This window comes from Ursus arctos, unplaced genomic scaffold (genome assembly GCF_023065955.2).
Source record: "Ursus arctos isolate Adak ecotype North America unplaced genomic scaffold, UrsArc2.0 scaffold_1, whole genome shotgun sequence".
Lineage (NCBI taxonomy): Eukaryota > Metazoa > Chordata > Mammalia > Carnivora > Ursidae > Ursus > Ursus arctos.
In genome coordinates this window covers 53790827-53798580 of record NW_026622763.1, presented here as the reverse complement: position 1 = coordinate 53798580, position 7754 = coordinate 53790827, and positions in this window count along the sequence as shown.

The window sequence follows — 7754 nt, the reverse complement described above, 5'->3', positions numbered from 1 at the left end:
GTTTATTGGAATCCAGAAGTCTTTGTGGAGGGCGTCCCATGAGGCCCCTCCCAACAAGGCATCCATTCACTTTGTCAGAGCAGGAGGAGTCAGGACACCCTCCTGCCTTGGATTGCCAAAGCCACTGGAGCAGGTGCCCCCGGCCTAGCAGGAGCGTCACTGACTGCTCGCCAGAGAACAGTTCCTGTTCCTGGTGGGGCCACTAAGAGATCAGAGGAAATCCCGGCTGGTCCCTTCACAGCCCTCTCAGAGGTGGGAGGAGACATCAGTCAGGGAGCCTAACTTCCTCGCTATTTCCTCTCTGGAAAAACCCTGCTTTTGTCCCAGATCTGGGAGAAGAAACTAATTATCAGAGAATTCCAGGACCCAGTGCTTTGTCTGTGAAATAGGTGGCCAAGCAAAGAGGGCGACTGGCCTCACAAAATCAAGGTTATTCAAATTACCAGGGAACATTCTGCCAGCGTGCTCCTTGATATGTCCTCATTAAAAATTAATCACCATTAATATTAATTATAGTGATTAAGAGGAAACATCTGAAGACAGACTTGAGTCCTTATGGCTCTAGCTGGGGAGAGCAAGATAACAGAGCTGCTAAAGGGAAGCAGCTTTATCATCTAACGTAAAAAAGGAAGGAAGGGAAGGACAAGCCAGACCTTGCCTAACGATGCTTGGGCTAGGCTCTGGGCTCCCGGGGCGCTGCTAAGCACCCCCCACCCGGCCCCCATGGGATCTCCCCTGTATCACAGCTAGCTTCTCGGCCCATATGGCGGTCTCTCTGCAGAGGGAAGTCAGAGGTTTTCATCCCACAACGTCCATCCCACTCCAAGTCTACTGAGTTGAATTTGGATTATGCCAAAATCTTTTTTTTTTTTTTTTCTTGCCTACACCCCCGTGAACCACTGTTCTTTCTTCTTTTTCCAACTTTATGATAGGGGGACAAAGGGTTTGGTGGAAAATCATTCTGAGGGGGAGCTGGGGATTTCTCACAAGGAATGAATGCCAAAGGGCCCTGCACTGCTGGACAGTGGGGCTTTGAGAAGCCTGGGGGACGGCCCAGCAGAGAACTGGCCCAGCCGACTTTAGCCTAAGATGCAGAGAAACTCTGTTAGGAAGCACGTCCTCCCACCCCCACACCGGAAAGCAGCTGAAAGGCAAGGAAAAGTGGTGAAGGGCAGAAAACCCATGTGGTCCACTAACAACACGGCTAGTTGCTTTCTTTCATGTATGTTTTCCTTGTACCAAAAGCCTGGACCCCAATCAAATATAATCCAAAGGACAAACATACTAACTCGGCCCTTGGAGCGCCCACAGCTTTCTACAATGTTGTGGGGGGAAAGACTTCGGGCCTGGAACTTAAAAACAAAACCTGCTGATTATAAAAACTGTATTACAGGAGAGAAGTGCATGTGGTCAGCCCGGAGCTGGGAGCTCTGAAACATCAAAATTGCGGGCTTTCTTTTCCACCCAGCGCTCCTGCCCCTTGCAAGGCTCTCCTTGTGTGAGCAGGGGAGGGCTGCTGTGGGGGAGAGAGGGCTCCCGCCGGTCCCGAGGGAGGGGCGGTGGCTCTATCGCCAGCCATTCCAAAGCCGCGCTCTGAAAACGGTACTGAGAAAACACACGGTGAGTAGGAAGGCTTGCTCTGAAAGATCAAAGGGAAGATGATGGAAACTGTGCTCCAGGGAACGAAGCGTGAAGGATCCAGTTGTCACCTGAGTTTGCACTGAGTGCAGGGCCTGTGGGTCTTGGGATTACCCAGGGGCGGACTTTCTGGTTGGCAGCACATAAGTGTTTTGAATTCCATCCACTCACCCCAGTGCTCTGAACCCCGGAGTAGACCACAGGCTCACATTGCCCCCCCCCCCCCCCCCCCCCCCCGCTGCCCCAGGTCAGATGGGTCTCTGGGAAGGCCCGTTACAGATGAGAATGGAGCCCTCAGCCAGCAGTCCCGGGGCCAGGACCGACCACAGGGCGTGGGATCATCTGGGGCCCACGTGTTCCCCGGAGCGGCTGAGGAGCTGAGGCTTTCGAATGGGTGGGTGACCTGGCAGAGAAGCGTGGCCACGGTGGAATCTGGTTGCCATGGGGATAGGAGGTTTTCTGCTCAAGCTGTGTGAGAGCAAATTTTCCATTGTGTATATGTAAACATACTGCAGCATCTTCAGGTTTTAAATTCGTTTTCTCTTTCAGATAGCATCCAGGGAGGGCTCACACAACCCAAGAAGAATTATGGAAGGTAATTCTCCAGGGGACAGCTCCTTGGAGGGTATTCGGGGTTCAGCTTTTGTTTCGGCATGAAGGTGGGAAGGAGAGCACGGGGCTCCTTTCCAGGAAGCAGCAAGGTCTGTCTGCCCGGGTTCCTAAGAGTTCCTGGGGGCATCTCCCAGGCTGCTTGGCCGAGAGCGGGAGGCGCTCTAGAGACAGGCCAAGGACAGCACTTCCCTGTCCTGCGATCTTCAGTGAGGAAGTTTCACGTTGTTTTCCACCTTCCCTGCTTTTCAGTAAATGACTCCACAGCCCTCGCTGTCTCTAGCTCAACATGCAGGAACGACTTTTTGAGCCGGTCTTAGCCGGTCTGGACCCCTAACACAAAGTGCCCTAGAATGGGTGGCTTACACAACATGAATTTCTCACCCTCCCGGAGGCCGGGAGTCCAGGATCGAGGTGTCGGCAGATCCGGGATCTGGTGGCCGCCTGCTTCCTGGTTCACAGGTGATGGTCTCCTTGGACCCTCATGCAGAAGAGAAGTTCTCTTGTCTCATCTGATTACGCACCAGCCCTTTCAGAAAGGCTCCATTCTCATGACCTAATCATCTTCCACAGGTCCTACCTCATAATACCATTACAGTGGGGGTTAGGACTTCAACATTTATATTGGGGGGACACATTCCGTCCATAAAAGCCCCTGTGAACTTTTTTCCGGTGGGTGGTAAAATACACATGAAATGTATCATTTGCACCATCTTAAATGTACGATTCTGTGGTATTAAGTACATTCACGAGGTTGTGCAAACTTCACCACTATTTCCACAACTTTTTCATCATGCCAAACAAAAACTGCCCACCTAGTAAACAATGGCTCCCTATTACTCCTCCTCCCCCAGTCCCAGGCAACCACTATTCCACTTTCTGTCTCTATGAATGTGCCCATGCGAGGTACTTCAGATAAGTGGAATCACGTAACAGTTGTCATTTCATGACTGGCTTGTCTCATTTACTATAATGTCCTCAAGGGTCATGCATGCGGTAGCCTGTACCCGCACTTGGTTCCTTTTAAGGCTGGAGAATATTGCTTTTAAGTACACACCGTGTTTTATCTATCCATTCATCTGCCAATGGACCCTTGGGTTGTTTCCACCTTTGACTACTGTGAATAATGCTGCTGTGACCATGGGTGTACAGATAGCTGCTTGGGTCCCTCGTGTCAGTTTTGTAGGTCTATACCCAGAAATTGGACTTGGCGGGAGCACATGGCAATCCTGTGTTTAACTTTTCGGAGGGGTCATGCTCTTTCCCACAGTGAGCCTTTGCGGACTTGGGCTCGGTGGCTTTCCTGGGGCACGGAGGATTGTTTTCTGAGAGAGTCTGGCGATGAGCACCCCGGTCTTTATTAATTCTCTTACACTCATTCCTGTTTCTCCAGGGGTTTCTGCGGGTCTTACTTCAATTCTCTTCTATTGACTGTTTAGACTTGAATGCGCCTGGGGGCAGCAGACTGAGGGTCTATTGATTGACTGACAGACTAGCAACAAAGTGGGGTGGGGGGAAGCCTTATCTTCCTGGTCTTTCCAAACCCTCCTGAGCCACCCTGTCAACCTCGCGATACTTGCTTCCACTATTCACCCATGGGGACCTGGGCTGGCAGGCAGGCCTCTTCGGCCTCCTTGACACTCCATGATCTCCCACTACCTTCACAACGTCCTTTCCTTCATCCCGACACCCTCCCCGGCTCGCCACCCCCACTGCTGTCTCCGTCCACCCCTTCACAGCGCTCCTTCTGCTAAGGACTTCCCCGGGACTACACTCCACAGCCGGCTCCGGTGTCTTATCCTCTCAGGGGCAGCACATGTCCCACCCTGACCCTCATCAGGACCTGGTATAAGAGTAAGCTCATAGAACTTGGTAAATAAGGGCCTATTGATTTATGACCCGGATCAGAGACTTGGACAAAGAGGCTGCTTCGGGTCCCTGAAATAAAGGAAGCCTACAGGTAATGGAAAAGGCCATTTCTGGATGTGGAAGCTGGAAGATCCGTTTACTACATTTTGCTTTTTTGTCTTTTTAACACTTTCATCGTGAAATAGAACATGCTCAGAGAAGCATATGAAATGTAAGCGAACAGTGTAATCAGTAACTATAAAGCAAACATCCTTGTCACCACCACCTAAGAGGGAGAGCACTGAATGGCACCTCGAGAACTTGTGTTCTGGAACCCAGGCCAGTTCTGACTCCTCTCCTCCCCACCCCACCCCCACCCGGGGCAACCCTCTCCTGAATTTTATAATAGTTTTTTTCTTGATTTTTTCCATATTGTTACCGCTTTTATACACATCCCTAAAACACATGATTTCGTTTTTCTTGTCTTTGAACTTTGCCTGAGTGAAATAATGCTGCACACATGCTTTTAGGGTTTGCCTCGCCTGACGTGTGTGCGCGAGCTGCAACCGCGTCCTCGCACGAAGCTGGAGCTGGTTCATCTTTCCGCACTACAGCCTTCCATGGACAGCACAGCTCGGTTTACTCAGAGCACGTGTGCTGGCAGTGTTGAGGGACAGTGTGTTGCCTCCTGTTTGGGGTTATTAGGACGAAGATGCCGGTTGCTCATTCTTACACGTCTCCAAAAGCAGAGCGCGTGCCTAGGAGCAGGCCTGCGAGGTTGCGGCCTCTGTAGACCTTCACCTCTACCAGATGACCATGGCCTATTTTCCTAAGTAGTCGTGTCACTCTCACGTCCACCCCAGGTGAAAGAGCGTCTCTGCACCCCAGCTCTTCAACATTCAACAAATGCTCTGCGAATTCATAGGCAAGGAGGGCCTGCCGGTCCTCTTCTACTGGAGCTAAAACCGTTCAACAGACATCCTTGAACGTAGCAACCTCCAAACCCGGGGCCCTTGGAGATGCTTCTGCAGGAGCCCCTACCCCAGTTTCGGGGTGTTAGCGGTAGGAGAGACGCGCGCAAAAATAAGAATCTCAGGGGCAGGGCGGGGGAGGGGGCGCCCAGGGGCTTGTTGCTGTCCCCCTGGAGCCGTGAACCAGGGAGCCCTAGCCAGCTACAGACTCAGCCAGCCGGTCATAAAGCATACATCAAAGGCTAGGGTGCCACTGCCTGCAGGTGTAGACGGAGCCCAGGTGTCACCTGCAAGCTCCCTCTCTGCTCCCCGCTGAGCCGCGCACCTGCCCTCACCAGGGCTGCCACCTGCGTGACCAGGGGAGCCAGGGCGGAAGGTCAGGATCTCACTCGGCCTTACCAGCGGGGCACGCTCACTTGAGCTCTGTGACTGGGGCTCGCCCCGGGGAATAAAGCAGAGCTGCTGCACTACTCTTTTTAAAAAGCGCCTCATTATTACCAGTTTCAAGCAACAGAGCTAAGTACAAAGAAGAACACAAACAGAGGCTTTTGAAATCTCACCAACCAGAAATAAGTATCACAAACATTCGGTCAACATCATTCTACATATTTTTCTGTAAAATATACAGATGGAAGGATGGGTGGGTGGGTGAGTGAAGGGGTGGACAGGTAAATGGGCACATAAGTTATACATATAATTCTAGAAAAAAATCCTATTGTACATGTTATTTGAAAATAGAAATTTGTTCTCTTTACAAACTAAAATTCGTTGCCTTCTTCAAGTGCAAGAGCAGATATCCTCGGTGCAGAAACCTAGAAATCACAGAACATAAAAAAAAAATCATCTGCCTTCCACCACCAGATTACTACGAACATATCTGCAGTTGTGTGTATACATACGATGTAATATTCATTTATTTGTAATGTCCTTATCAAAATAGCATAGCAAAAAACCAAAAAAAAAACAAAACAGCATAGCAACGCACTGCTTTCACCGCCCCCTTCCCCACCCCCACCTTCTCAGGTTTTCAGACCGCCCAGCAGCCAACGACTCCCCGGCAACGCTGGCCTCTGGGTCCGGGGCTAGGCTTCCTTGAAAAGGACCCTCCCATCCACTCAGGACACAAATAATAACCAAATCACACACTTCCCAAGAAGGAACCAAAAGGACTAAAGGACCAGCCCTCATTTGTCAACTGGTAGGTGGAGGATTTTGTTTCTCTGCTTAGCCACGAACAGAGGGACGCAATGGAAGCAAAACCAAGGCAAACCTGACCTTCGCAGTGACAAGCAGTGTGGCTCAATCCACAGAAAAGACCAATGGCAGCAATTTTTAAACAGTAACTGACACTGTATCTAGAATTTTACCATCAGGGCAATGAACTGCATGAAGCTCTGAGTACAGACCCTGCAGCCCAAAGTGACCATCTCCCAAGCAAGCCCGGTGACTGCCCGAGGGCCAGATCTGACAGCCCCATGCACGGTTCTTAAAAAGCACAGGACAAAACACAAGTCAAGGCAAAGCATCTCGTCTCCACAGCCACAAGGCCTTGAACCAAATGTCACAACAAACTGTCGGTAACGGAAACAATCTATACAGTGCGGCTTAGCTGACCCCAGAGCCAGCCTACAGAGTGAGCCGGCCTCTGTCTCCCACCGGCTCCATCTCCATGGCCAACGCACAGCCCAGGAGGCATCTGGGCCTGTTGTCCAGACCCACGTTCTTGTGAGAGGTTCTTTGTTTTTTTTTTTTTTAAAGATTTTATTTATCCATTTGACAGAGACAGCCAGTGAGAGAGGGAACACAAGCAGGGGGAGTGGGAGAGGAAGAAGCAGGCTCCCAGCATAGGAGCCTGATGTGGGGCTCGATCCCCGAATGCCACGATCACACCCTGAGCCGAAGGCAGATGCCTAAAGACTGAGCCACCCAGGCGCCCCTTGTGAGAGGTTTTAACAGGGCTTTGGGAAAGCTGGATGCAAAGCTTTCTAGCTTCTTCCCCATGCTACAGAGAGGTGGGGACGGGAGGCATGCTGTTGATTCTCCAGTGGCCGGTCCCTCACTCTCCACTCGTTCTAATCTTCCAGTGCCCCTTGTCAGCCAGGAGTCTTGTGTGACCCCTACATGCCTCCGCACATCCCTCACTAGCATCAGTCTCTCCGGCACCCAGCCTTAGAACTGCCCCACAGCCCAGCCCTCAGGAAGCTGATGACTGGCCCTGTGGACAGGATGGAGCTGCTTAGATATTACTGTGCTCAGACAACATGACTACATTTCAACTTCTGGGCCCTTCTGAAAGCAAAACCATCCTCCAAAAATGTGGCCCCCGTGGGGGGCTGCATGCCCTGAGCCGGGTCGATGGGGCTCTGCTTGGGGCATACCGGCTGCGGGGACCCTTGGATCACACCGTGTGGGGGGCTACCTATTCCCTCCATGCCCGAGACCATCCCGATTTCCAAGGCACTGGGGACAAGGATAAAAGAGAGAGGGCCCCTCTCTGTGGGGGCGCAGAGTAAGCTCACTCTGTTCAGCCCAGCCGCAGCACCAGCTGGCGAGCATGCCAGATCTTTCTCTATCCCCCATGCCACCTCCTCCTCTCACCTAAAATGGGAGGAGAGGGGGAGGAAATGCTGCCTTTTCCTCCTGTGCTGAATTTATCCTAACTGCAGACCGGCTGCAGAGCTGGGGAGA